At 46.8% G+C, this 13,708-nt stretch overlaps 1 protein-coding gene across 1 annotated transcript in view; it reads left to right on the forward strand.

Annotated features, from left to right (window-relative positions):
• The first annotated feature begins 7,830 nt into the window (after window positions 1-7,830).
• Window positions 7,831-13,708, forward strand: part of LOC141228741 (arylsulfatase D-like) — an 80,562-nt gene continuing 74,684 nt past the window's right edge. The window contains exon 1 of the mRNA XM_073667351.1: window positions 7,831-7,953. The gene's annotated coding sequence lies outside the window, so the exon portion shown is untranslated. The remainder of the gene's footprint in view (window positions 7,954-13,708) is intronic.

Raw genomic sequence — 13,708 nt, forward strand, 5'->3', positions numbered from 1 at the left:
TATATATATATATATATATATATATATATATATATATATATATATATACAATGCTCAAAAAAATAAAGGGAACACTTAAACAACAGAATATAACTCCAAGTAAATCAAACTTCTGTGAAATCAAACTGACCACTTAGAAAGCAACACTGATTGACAATCAATTTCACATGCTGTTGTGCAAATGGAATAGACAATAGATGGAAATTATTGGCAATTATCAAGACACACTCAATAAAGGAGTGGTTCTGCAGGTGGGGACCACAGACCACATCTCAGTACCAATGCTTTCTGGCTGATGTTTTGGTCACTTTTGAATGTTGGTTGTGCTTTCACACTTGTAGTAGCATGAGACGGACTCTACAACCCACAGAAGTTGCTCAGGTAGTGCAGCTCATCCAGGATGGCATATCAATGCGAGCTGTGGCAAGAAGGTTTGCTGTGTCTGTCAGCGTAGTGTCCAGAGGCTGGAGGCGCTACCAGGAGACAGGCTAGTACACCAGGAGATGTGGAGGGGGCTGTAGGAGGGCAACAACCCAGCAGCAGGACCCCTACCTCCGCCTTTGTGCAAGGAGGAACCTTTCAGGGCCCGAAGTCCACAGATGGGGGTTGTGCTTACTGCCCAACACCATGCAGGATGCTTGGCATTTGCCACAGAACACCAGGATTGTCAAAGTCGCCACTGGAACCCTGTGCTCTTCACAGATGAAAGCAGGTTAACACTGAGCACATGTGACAGACGTGACAGAGTCTGGAGACGCCGTGGAGAGAGATCTGCTGCCTGCAACTGTGGCACCCCTGAGGGTTCAGTCGCCATAGAGATACTGCACCTCACCCCGAGGTGTGGTGTCTCCCTTCTCTCAGGTAAGGAGGGAGTTCTGCACGGAGCCCCAACCACCTACATCCAACACAACACTGCTCCAGGCCAGCAGGAGGGGCAAGACACAATGTAGTTTTCTGCTGAGCCCTGGCCCTGGCTGGAGTAGGGAGGGAACCCAAAGGTAGGGGGAACCAATAGTGGGTGTGGGTGGAGGAAACAGTTACACGGAGCACATATACAGTAAGTATATAATAGGAAGCCATATTAGGTCTAGGGAGTGAAGTTCAGTTCAGCACGCAGTGCAGAACAGTCAGGGAGCAGAGGCTCAGTCAGAGCTCTGCTCCACAAGTTAGGGCCCAGGATAGAGGCCCCGGAGGGGAGCAGGGAGCAGGCTCCATTCTACTTAAGGGATCCCAGGGGGTATGGCGTGTGCAGGACGGCACCCGTACGCCCCACTCCTGCCAGGTGATCAGGAGGGATCGGTTGCTATACTCAAAACCCCAGGGGGTCAGGTTGGTCCCGGATCCGACGTACCGGAAGGATTTCAGCATACCCGAGCGGGAACGAGAGTGAGCAGTGTAGGGCAGCGGTGAGAAGGACCGAGTGTGGAAAAGGTCAAGATAGGTACATATGAAAGTGGGGTTCCGCCAGGCATTCCTAAATTTGCTGAGAAAGGACTGAACACCTGCCCGGTGAACGCAGCGTGACGAGGTAGGCCTTCACCTGCAAAGTGCATTTGTGACTCGCCTAAGGACTGTAAGTAAAACCTTGGACGACTGCATCGAACAGCCTCTGTCTGTTTCTTCACCGGCATTGCTGATCCTCACCGCACTACAACACCCAGCACACCATCCCACCATCTATCTATCTACACTGCCCTGAGGCCCACTCCACCTGTGGGGAGCTGTACCATCTTTAGCTGCCTTGTCACCTGCCTCAGAGGACTGCTGCAGCACTTGTAATCCTCACCAGACACCACAGGTGGCATCATGACAAATCCCCTATAAATATCCCCTTTTCTGCACTGACCGCCGTGGGTCACGGACCGGGCCAGCCACCGTGATCTCCCCCAAGAGCAGCCATAAGGCCCGGCTGCCAAGTACCCCACGGCCCTGGGGGCGAGTCAGATCTGGCGTCACGAACAGGATGCGTGACCAGCCCGTACCAGCGGGTGAAGTGTACCTAAACAGTTGTGTTGTGATACTGAATGTGGCGCCCGCCCCAGAAGAATGGGCGCCATTGTCTGCATGCCAAAAGACAACAAAATGGAGCCTCCCATCGTGGGCCAGGTCCCAGAATGGCGCCGAAAGCAGGCCCTGCCCCTTGCCACAGTGATTGTCCGCATAGATGTGTCCGTCAAAGTGGGGGGGCCGTCACAGGGAGTGATCGACAGCAAGTTGCCATGGGACCAGCCCCAAAAGAAGAAAGGAGGCGGAGAGAAAGAATGGAGGTTGGGGGGTGGTCTCCACCTGTCTGGTCAGACCGCACCCGGCAGCCGAGACGGAAGTACGCGAGAGCCCAACCTCCGCCTCAGGCCTGCCGTTGCAGCAAGTAACCCCCCTCATCCAGGAGGGAGAGAAGATGTCCCTGGAGGACGTGGAGTTCCTCGAGAGTGAGGTTCTCGAGCTGGGCCAGCAGGTCGAGCAGGCCCAGCAGGCAGCGATCGCCAAATGGAAAGGCGAGCTGCAGCATAAATTAAAGGCACGCCAGAAGACAGCACCAGAAGTCGGCAGTGGTGTTCCAGTCCCGGCGGAGAACCAGGAGGCCGTGAAGAACCCGGGAGCAGGTAGGAGAGAATCCCCAGTCCCAGGCGCCGACCTGCTCCTTGGCCTCCTTCCCCCGCCCTCGCCATATGCCGCCGTGCCCTTGTGGGAACAAATGTGCAGCCTGGAACCCTCACCCTCGGGCGCGAAACCAAAGACCACCCACCTGGAGCCGTCCCGGAACTGCCGCTCCAAGGCGCTGCACCGGAAGACGACATACATAGCGCCTCTCCGGAACCGTTAATCCCGGGTGCTGAAACCGTGAGTCCACTACTTCTGGAAGCCCTCCCGCCACCTCCGGCACCCCAGTGGGTGTGCGGAGCGCCGGCCTTCGACTGGTCCGCCCAGACGGAGGACCCGCAGCCATACCTGCTGATCCCGACACGAGGGCCCCCGGTCGCCTATACCAGCGGGGTGGAGTTACGCTGGGACAACCGGGGGGGGGACCTGATGGGGTTCCTGCGGGAGACCGAGGCCGAAGAACTACGAAGGCAGGAGTTCTGCAAGTGGGAGCTCCGGCAGCTCGAGAGGGAGCGACGCGTGACACGCGCCCGCAGTGAACGCCTGGAGGCCCGAGACAAGGCCGCCAAGGCGCAGACCCGCCAGGCAGAGACAGCCAACCCCAGCCCCCGAGAGGAAGGCCTCATCGTGAAATCTAACCTCCAGGCTGGATGGGGCTTCATCCGAAGCCCCGAATTTAATCGGGACATTTTTGTGAACCGGCGGGATGTGGAGCCTGAGTTGGAAGAAGGCCATCCCGACCGGAACCTCTACCCTGGGTATCACGTCACGTTCACCCGGCATCATGGTGTACGTGGCTGGTTTGCCCTGCAGGTGTACCGCGTCTCCAAAGAAAATCCCCTGCAGGAAATCCCTCTTGACCCGGCTGGGTCAGGGAAGCATCAGGAGTACCCCAGGGGGGGTCCCCAGTACTAGGCTTAGTACTGGGTCTGCAAATAACTGTTTATAGTCACCCATTCGGGTCCTGTGTTGTTTTCTTTTTGCTAAAGTTTACCAGGTTGACTTTATAATAATGTTTTCATAGTGTGAAGTTTTCTATAAATACCCGTCAGGGTACACAGGCTGAGGACTGTGAGCAGCCGGACATTGACTTTGTATATAGCTTAGCACTTCTTAAAGTGCACCCTCTTGGTTTTATACTTGAACCATAGTACCTCAGAACAAAAACCCGTTGGCACGCCCAGGGCCTACGTTGAGGGTTTGGAGCAGGTCCCTCATGCTACTACTGTTGCACCCTGGTGCAGGAACTTTCTTGAAAAGTGCTCTTATAATGTTTTTATGAGAAAAGTATTTTTGCAATGTTACGGTTAAAGAGAATGTACCTCCCGTAAAGGGAAGAAATGTTTTATAAAATTTTGCATGTCATTTACCCCTGTTTTGCTTTGTTCCAGCCCGCGGACGCGCTGTGTTGTACCGAGGGGGAATGTGGCGCCCCTAAGGGTTCAGTCGCCACAGAGATACTGCACCTCACCCCGAGGTGTGGTGTCTCCCTTCTCTCAGGTAAGGAGGGAGTGCTGCACGGAGCCCTAACCACCTATATCCAACACAACACTGCTCCAGGCCAGCAGGAGGGGCAAGACGCAATGTAGTTTTCTGCTGAGCCCTGGCCCTGGCTGGAGTAGGGGGGAAACCCAAAGGTAGGGGGAACCAATAGCAGGTGTGAGTGGAGGAAGCAGTTACACGGAGCACATATACAGTAAGTATATAATAGGAAGCCATATTAGGTCTAGGGAGTGAAGTTCAGTTCAGCACGCAGTGCAGAACAGTCAGGGAGCAGAGGCTCAGTCAGAGCTCTGCTCCACAAGTTAGGGCCCAGGATAGAGGCCCCGGAGGGGAGCAGGGAGCAGGCTCCATTCTACTTAAGGGATCCCAGGGGGTATGGCGTGTGCAGGACGGCACACGTACGCCCCACTCCTGCCAGGATCAGGAGGGATCGGTTGCTACACTCAAATCCCCAGGGGATCAGGTTGGTCCCGGATCCGACGTACCAGAAGGATTTCAGCATACCTGAGAGGGAACGAGAGTGAGCAGCGCAGGGCAGCGGTGAGAAGGACCGAGTGTGGAAAAGGTCAAGATAGGTACATATGAAAGTGGGGTTCCGCCAGTCATTCCTAAATTTGCTGAGAAAGAACTGAACCCCTGCCCGGTGAATGCAGCGCGTCGAGGGAGGCCTTCACCTGCAAAGTGCATTTGTGACTCGCCTAAGGACTGTAAGTAAAACCTTGGACGACTGCATCGAATAGCCTCTGTCTGTTTCTTCACCGGCATTGCTGATCCCCACCTCACTACAACGCCCAGCACAACATCCCACCATCTATCTATCTACACTGCCCTGAGGCCCTCTCCACCTGTGGGGAGCTGTACCTTCTTTAGCTGCCTTGTCACCTGCCTCAGAGGACTGCTGCAGCGCAGGTGATCCTCACCAGACACCACAGGTGGCGTCACGACAAATCCCCTATAAATATCCCCTTTTCTGCACTGACCGCCCTGGGTCACGGACCGGGCCAGCCACCGTGATCTCTCCCAAGAGCAGCCATAAGGCCCGGCTGCCGAGTACCCCACGGCCCTGGGGGCGAGTCACAACATCCTTCAGTATGACCGATTTGGCAGTGGGTGGCAGTTCCTGCAAGATGAAGGCATTGAAGCTATGGACTGGCCCGCCCGTTCCCCAGACCTGAATCCGATTGAGCACATCTGGGACATCATGTCTCGCTCCATCCACCAACGTCACATTGCACCACAGACTGTCCACGAGTTGGAGGATGCTTTAGTCCAGGTCTGGAGGAGATCCCACAGGAGACCATCCGCAACCTCATCAGGAGCATGCCCAGGCATTGTAGGGAGGTCATACAGGCACGTGGAGGCCACACATAATACTGAGCCTCATTTTGACTTGTTTTAAGGACATTACATCAAAGTTGATCAGCCTGTAGTGTGTTTTTCCACTTTAATTTTGGGGGTGACTCCAAATCCAGGCCTCCATTGGTTAATAAATTTGATTTCGATTGATGATTTTTTGTGTGATTTTGTTGTCAGCACATTCAATTTTGTACAGAAGAAAGTACTCAATGAGAATATTTCATTCATTCAGATCTAGGATGTGTTATTTGAGTGTTCCCTTTATTTTTTTGAGCAGTGTATATTAATACATAGAAATTTTCTAACACTGTAATTGAATAATAGAGTAGGAATCATTTTCAGTGGCACATTACACTGTGAGGACCCGGTGTGCAAAGGAGGGAACCAGTTGTTAGAAATTTTAATCCACACCTGCTCCAAATCCCCGGCTTCCTTCACGTAGCCATAGGCATTATAACATTCTGGTTGCCCGAAGCAGCAACTGAGAACATTCATAGATGTTTACTTCGGTGGAATATTGAATTGAATGTGATCTGGATACATCTGTATGCAGTGAACTCCACCTAGTGTCTGCGTTAGGAAAAGTGGAGAATTGGAGCTCAGAATTTTGTCAACCTAAATGAAATGAAAAACCTTATTTTTATATTTTTCTGTTGTATCAGAATAATTGATGGAAGGAACCTGCTGTCTCTACTTGCAAAAGAAACGCTTCACTCTGAACATGAGTTTTTTTTCTATTACTGTAGGACTTATTTACATGCGGTCCACTGGCATCATAAAGAGCCTAAGTGTCTTGTCTCATTTTTACTGTAATATGTGTTTGAATACATGTTACTTAGAATGAGCGGATCTTTTGAAATTCAAATTTGACAACTTTGTCGAATTTTCACCATAAAGTTTGTTTTGCGGAGAATAAATTTGCGCAAATCTTAATACTAGAAGGTTTGTAATTGCTCTAAAAATACACATGGGGAGAGAAGACAGTGAGAGGAACCCGCTGACCATAAGAGCTTACACTCCGCAGAGAGAGACTTACCCAGTGACTCCGGAGATGGAAAATGACTCTGCGGTACATACTACTCTGCTGGGAGCTACTGATCTCTGATGGTCCAGATACTGACCACCACTGTACAAGGTATGATAATCTGTAAGCTATCATAGCAGCATGGGGAAGCTAAATAACATTAGCCCATTCTTTGATGCTTCAGCAGTGTGGGAAATGGTGACAGGCATTTTTTTTTTATTCACGTGAATCTGCGAATTTCAGGTAACTTGACGCAAACTCGATCCTCCGCGGATCGATCCCGTCATCTCTAATGTTACTGTTTTATTCTGGTCATCACTGTAGAGTTTATATGTTCTACCCACGCTCAAGAGGGTTTTCTCTAGTTTCAACACGGACTAAAACCATGTGAATAGGTTCATTTCCCTCCAGTAAAATCAGCCTGCTTTATAGGTAAAACATTGTGATAATCCCACCGTGGACAGAACGTATATGAGAGCATTCTTTGTGAGGGGGTGTTTAGAGGCTCCTGCACCTCCCTGAAGACTACTGTGTTTTATTGCAATGTAGTATGTAAATGTAATGTTATTGTATGTTTAATGGCCAGTAGATGGCAGTGGTGCTTTTATAGTCTTTCTGGCGACAGAGAGCTAGAAATGGGAAAAATAGAGTTGACAATTGGGATTATTCCTTAGCGAAAGGAGCTATAGGACCAGTTTAGAGTCAGTTCCTGTCTTTTGTAATGATAGTTAAAGTGGTTTTCCCACAAACAAAGTTGATCTTGGAATAATTTCTACAATTGGATGTGTTTAAAAAAAAATCTTCCTGTACGGAGATAATCTTATGAATGTGCCCCTGCTGTGTACTGTGTAATGGCTGTGTCTGACCGTACAGGAACATGGTCTGATCATACCACATCTCCTGGGCAGTGGGGGGAGCAAAAGAGAGTATACAGACAGGACAACATGGGATTGCAAATAATTATTTCTTTGATGTAAAACATTTTTTAAAAACAGGCAGGGAAATGCTTTACCTCACAAAAAGAATCAGCTGTAATCATGCTGTACTGTCTGTATCCTCTTTTTGCTTCCTCCCCTGCCCAGGAGATGTGGTATGATCAGACCATGTTCCTGTACAGTCAGACACAGCCATTACACAGTACACAGCAGGGGAACATTTATAACATTATCTCAGCACAGGAACATTTTATTTAAACACATCCAATTGTGAAATTATTAATATTCCAATATGAATAGATTAAAATGAATTTAAAATTAATGTTCTTGGGAAAACCCCTTTAAGTGTTAGCAGAAGGAGTGTTATCAAGGGGAACAGGTGTGTGTGGGGAATACAGGGAACCAGGAGCAGTTTCCATCGAACAGGCTAGAAAGAGGATTTCATTACTGCCAAGCTGTAACACAGCAGCAATGTACAGGGGCTGTGGACCGCCTTGAAGAGCCGGTGGTGGATCCAGGGCAGACTGGTAGCAGGTACAGTAAGTTGGTAGGAAGAGCTCACTTACATCAAAGTTCTAGAAAATGGAGTGCTGAGTTGTTCTCCAGTAATCTTTATTGCAAAAACTGTGTCTGTGTCCGTGACCACTGGAAATGTGCCGTTGTGCATGCCAGATGACAATGGAAAGTGTGTCACATGCTACTCACAGAATTTGAGCCTGGTTGTCTGTAAAAAGGACTTTGTCTTTTCGAGCTGGTGTAGTTTCCTCATTCTGGAGTCCAAAGGGACTGGCGCCACGCTAAGTGAGGCAGAAGTAAGCATGGAGGTCTCCTCCACTGAGACACCACAACACTCACACACCCAGAAACCCGAGGGCCCTCAGGATCCTCCCATGTCTGTAGCGTGCGGAGGCGCAGGAGACTCAGCACTTGCCTTTGGCTACTACACCCAGTCACCTCGACACGGTGTCTTGTGGTACCGTGAAAAAGAGTTTAGCAGTGCTAACATGTTTTAGAGGTATATTTTAGATGCTGTAATTCAAAGGAATCTGTCTCATTGAATGATTACTTTAATTAAGGTTCACTCTTAGTGGATTTATTGTGAACTGTCGGTGTTATAATACTCAACAAGTACCGTACAGCAAATAGATTTTCCAAAAGCCAATTAATATACTGTAAAAAAAAATTAGCATCCTGTGAGCAGTCAGATCTGCATTAGGCCTGCTTTATAGTTGATTTGCTGCACAATTTTAAATCTTATCTAGAAAATTAAATACTGAATTAAAATTTTTGTTCCTAGGTGGCGCTATTTGCAAAGCTCACCACATGACTCCAGTCTTTTCCCTGGAAGGTGTAGTGGGAAGTTTTGAAACAATGATCTGTGTTTGTGAAAGAGACCATGTGACTCACCATGATCAGTAGCGTACCACCAATGGCGCCAGGGCACACGGCTGCTATGGGGCCAGTGAGCCCCTCAGCCTGTCATCACAAGTTCAAACTGTTTCAACATCCTGGATGCCAGTACAGTTGAAAGCAATGATGAAAGAAGGAGCGTCACCTGAGTCTTCCTCCTCCATCATTCTTCCTCGGCGTCATGACCCCTGCTGTGCTGAGATGTGCAGGCACTCTAGAACGCATGCTGAAAAGACCAGAGCAGTGGGGGAACGAGGAGGAGATTTGAGTATTGTATTTTTTTTAATCAAATAATACATTGTGGTGGCCATAATACTGTATAGAGGACTATGGGGAGTGCATTATATCGTAGGGAGCGTATAATACTATATGGAGGACTGTGGGATGCATTATAGTACATGGAGGCCTATGGGGAGTGCATTATACTATATGGAGGACTATGGGTTGCATTATAATACATGGAGGACTATGGGTTGCATTATAATACACTGTGTGCAGAATTATTAGGCAAATGAGTACTTTCATCACATGATACTTTTTCTACATGTTGTCCTACTCCAAGCTGCATAGGCTTGAGAGCCAACTACCAATTAAGTAAATCTGGTGATGTGCATCGTGTAATGAGGAGGGGTGTTGACTAATGACATCAACACTCTATATAAGGTGTGCTTAATTATTAGGCAACTTCCTTTCCTTTGGCAAAATGGGCCAGAAGAGAGATTTGACGGGCTCAGAAAAGTCCAAAATTGTGAGATGTCTTGCAGAGGGATGCAGCAGTCTTGAAATTTCCAAACTTTTGAAGCGTGATCACCGAACAATCAAGCGTTTCATGGCAAATAGCCAACAGGGTCGCAAGAAGCGTGTTGGCCAAAAAATGAGCAAAATAACTGCCCATGAATTGAGGAAAATCAAGCGTGAAGCTGCCAAGATGCCATTCGCCACAAGTTTTGCCATATTTCAGAGTTGCAACGTTACTGGAGTATCAAAAATTCACAAGGTGTGCGATACTCAAGGACATGGCCAAGGTAAGGAAGGCTGAAAAATGACCACCTTTGAACAAGAAACATAAGATAAAACGTCAAGAATGGGCCAAGAAATATCTCAAGACTGATTTTTCAAAGGTTTTATGGACTGATGAAATGAGAGCGACCCTTGATGGGCCAGATGGATGGGCCAGAGGCTGGATCAGTAAAGGGCAGAGAACTCCACTCCGACTCAGACGCCAGCAAGGTGGAGGTGGGGTACTGGTATGGGCTAGTATCATCAAATATGAACTTGTGGGACCTTTTCAGGTTGAGGATGGAGTAAAGCTCAACTCCCAGACCTACTGCCAGTTTCTGGAAGACAACTTCTTCAAGCAGTGGTACAGGAAGAAGTCGGTATCGCTCAAGAAAAACATGATTTTCATGCAGGACAATGCTCCATCACATGCATCCAACTACTCCACAGCATGGCTGGCCAGTAAAGGTCTAAAAGAAGAAAAAATTATGACATTACCCCCTTGTTCACCTGATCTGAACCCCATAGAGAACCTGTGGTCCATCATAAAATGTGAGATCTACAGGGAGGGAAAACAGTACACCTCTCGGAACAGTATCTGGGAGGCTGTGGTGGCTGCTGCACGCAAAGTTGATCGAAAACAGATCAAGCAACTTACAGAATCTATGGATGGAAGGCTGTTGAGTGTCATCATAAAGAAAGGTGGCTATATTGATCACTAATTTTTTTTGTTTTTGTTTTTGCAAGTCAGAAATGTTTATTTCTAAATGTTGTGCACTGATGTTCATTTACCTGGTGAAAATAAACAAGTGAGATGGGATTATATTTGGTTTTTATTAAGTTGTCTAATAATTCTGCACAGTAATAATTACCTGCAGAAACAGATATCCTCCTAAGATAGCCAAATCTAAAAAAAAAAACCACTCCAACTTCCAAAAATATTAAGCTTGGATATTTATGAGTCTTTTGGGTTGATTGAGAACATAGTTGTTGAGCAATAATAAAAATAATCCTCTAAAATACAACTTGCCTAATAATTCTGCACACAGTGTATATGGAGGACTATGACGTGCATTATACTATATGGAGGACTATGGGGTGCATTATACTATATGGAGGACTATGGGGTGCATTAAACTATATTTGGGTGTATGGGGAGCGCATTATACTCAATGGAGGACTATGGGCAGCGCATTATACTATATGGAGAACTATGGGGGAGTGAATTATACTGTATGGAGGACTATGGGGAGTGTATTATATTGTATGGAGGACTATGGAGGGTGCATTATATTGTATGGAGGACTGTGGAGGGTGCATTATACTGTATTGAGGACTATAGAGGGTGTATTATACTATATGGAGGACTATGACGTGCAATATACTATATGGGGGATTATGGGGAGTGCCGTATACTGTATGGAGGACTATGGGGAGTGCATTATACTATATGGAGGACTATGAGGTGCATTATACTATAAGGAGGACTATGGGGTGCATTATACTATAAGGAGGACTATGGGCAGCACATTATACTATATGGAGGACTATGGGGTGCATTATACTATATGGAACACTATAGGGTGCATTATACTATATGGAAGACTATGGGGTGCATTATACTATATGGAGAACTATGTGGACTGCATTATACTTTATGGAGAACTATGGGGGGAATTATACTGTATGGAGGACTATGGGGAGTGCATTATACTGTATGGAGGACTATTGAGGGTGCATTATATTGTATGGAGGACTATCGAGGGTGCATTATACTATATGGAGGACTGGGGTGTGCATTATACTATATGGAGGGCAATGGGGAGTGTATTATAGTACATGGAGGACTTTGTGGAGCATTATACTTTATGGATGTCTATAGAGAGTGCAGTATACTATGAAGGAATATGGGGGTGCATTATGCTATATGGAGGTGCATTACACTACCCCGAAGCACGAGCATATCATTATCTTCAAACTGAAAGTAAAGATTACACAAGAACCACAGGATGGATTTCATCAACCAAGGTATAATTTTAATCAGTGTAATGTCGCCCACCTGACAGTGTATGTGGTTTACTGAGCACAATCCTGCTGACAGGTGAGCTTTAAAGGGAATCTGTCAGTAGGATTCCCCTCCAAAAATTATTTCTATGCGCATGTAACTTTTTCAAAGTCAAGTCCTGCAATATCTTTACATTGAAAGTCCATTGATTTGTTGCTGAGAAATCAGAGTTTTAATTAATATGCAAATGAGGCATAAGAACTATTTTTATATCTGAAGCCTATGTCACTCTAGCCCTTTTCCCTGCCCAATGCCACCCCCTCCTGCCTGACTGACAGCCTCTATGCTGTGTAACTTCAGGCAAGCAGGAGGAGATGGCGCTGGACAGGGAAGTGATAGAGACTTCAGTTCTACAAATAGTCCTTCAGCCTCATTTGCATATCAATTTAAATGCTCATTTCTCAGTAATGGAGTAACGGACTGGTACACGTATTTCTGAATCTGTCTTTGAAAGAGATGCATGCACAAATAAATAGTTTAGGGGGGTGAAAATCCTGCTGACGGATTCCCTTTAATCAGTTGGAGCATGACCCAGATTCTGTGGTCTACTAAGTTAGATATGCACATGCAAGTAGTCTTCAATATTCATGAGCTGTAGCTCCCCTCCAACCAACCAGGGGTAGTTTTCCAGCAAAAGATTTTCATTGTTCACTTGCTTGTTAAATACAAATTAATTCATGAATTTGAACATTTTGAAATTTGATTCACAAAATAAAAAAGGTGCCTGACACCACTACCCATGCTGGTGAAACAGAGAGCAGGCTAATGTTGTCATGTGTTACACGCACGCCGCTAGGTTCAGATAGGGCGAGACGGGTTTCATGAATTCTTTGGAATCCTGGGAGAACCGTTACTCAAGGCGACTATAGGCTGCAGCTTCTCTCAGGCACACAATATATTCAATTGCTGACCAGACACATCTGACAAGAGTCTTTTTCAACAGTTTAACAGTGGAATTTAATCTGAAGCACGGCCAGTGCAATTCAGGGATATTACAGCAACAATCTTCATTGCAGTACAGTCTGAGTTTCTTGAGCAACTGGCTCCAGTAACAATACAGTAGTTTCTTCTCAAGGCACAGTATTACAGTCTCTTCAGTAGCATAATTCAGCATAGATTAGATCTTTTAGCAGCACACTTCTATGCATACACAACCACAGGATTTTCCTTCACAAGGACACAATAGTACACAGCATTCTTCATCCTGCATGGAGATGGAGGGGAGGAGGGTTTGATGAGGGAGAGGATCCCTGTTACACAATTCCTTCCAGTCCTTATCTTTCTGCCTGATAATACTCTGCACTGTTAGTTCAGGGAGTTTATCTGACCTGTGTTTAGTTTCTCTCCTGGTATTAATCCTGTTCAGTTGCCTTCTGCAAGATCCAGATAACACACCGCCTTTCTCTTCGGCATCAGCCAGACTACAATAACAAGTTCCCCACAATCCCCCTGGGGCTCTGCTAAAATACTCCCTGTCTCCTGTGATTGTGTTAACCCCTCTAGTTGCTGGATGCTTCTGAAGCACAACACGTCCTGTCTGCTGTGCTTGTGTTATTTGTAACAGTAGCTGAATGCTTTAGAAGCAACAGCACTACTTCTCCATGTCACATGGGCATAATGCCCAGCAGCTGAACTACTTTATAAATCGAATTTTCACATCTTGTACAGCATTGTAGTTTACACCACTGTGCCATCTGAGATTAGCAGTTTCCAGTGTAGCACAGCTGGCGCTGGACTGGTAGTATGTACAGAGTCAAATTCCATCTCCAGGTTCACTGTGTATGTGGACTAGACAGATCATATTGAAATATAAAA

Source organism: Phyllobates terribilis, unplaced genomic scaffold (genome assembly GCF_046119375.1).
Source record: "Phyllobates terribilis strain yellow unplaced genomic scaffold, ASM4611937v1 Scaffold_2__4_contigs__length_985480577, whole genome shotgun sequence".
NCBI lineage: Eukaryota > Metazoa > Chordata > Amphibia > Anura > Dendrobatidae > Phyllobates > Phyllobates terribilis.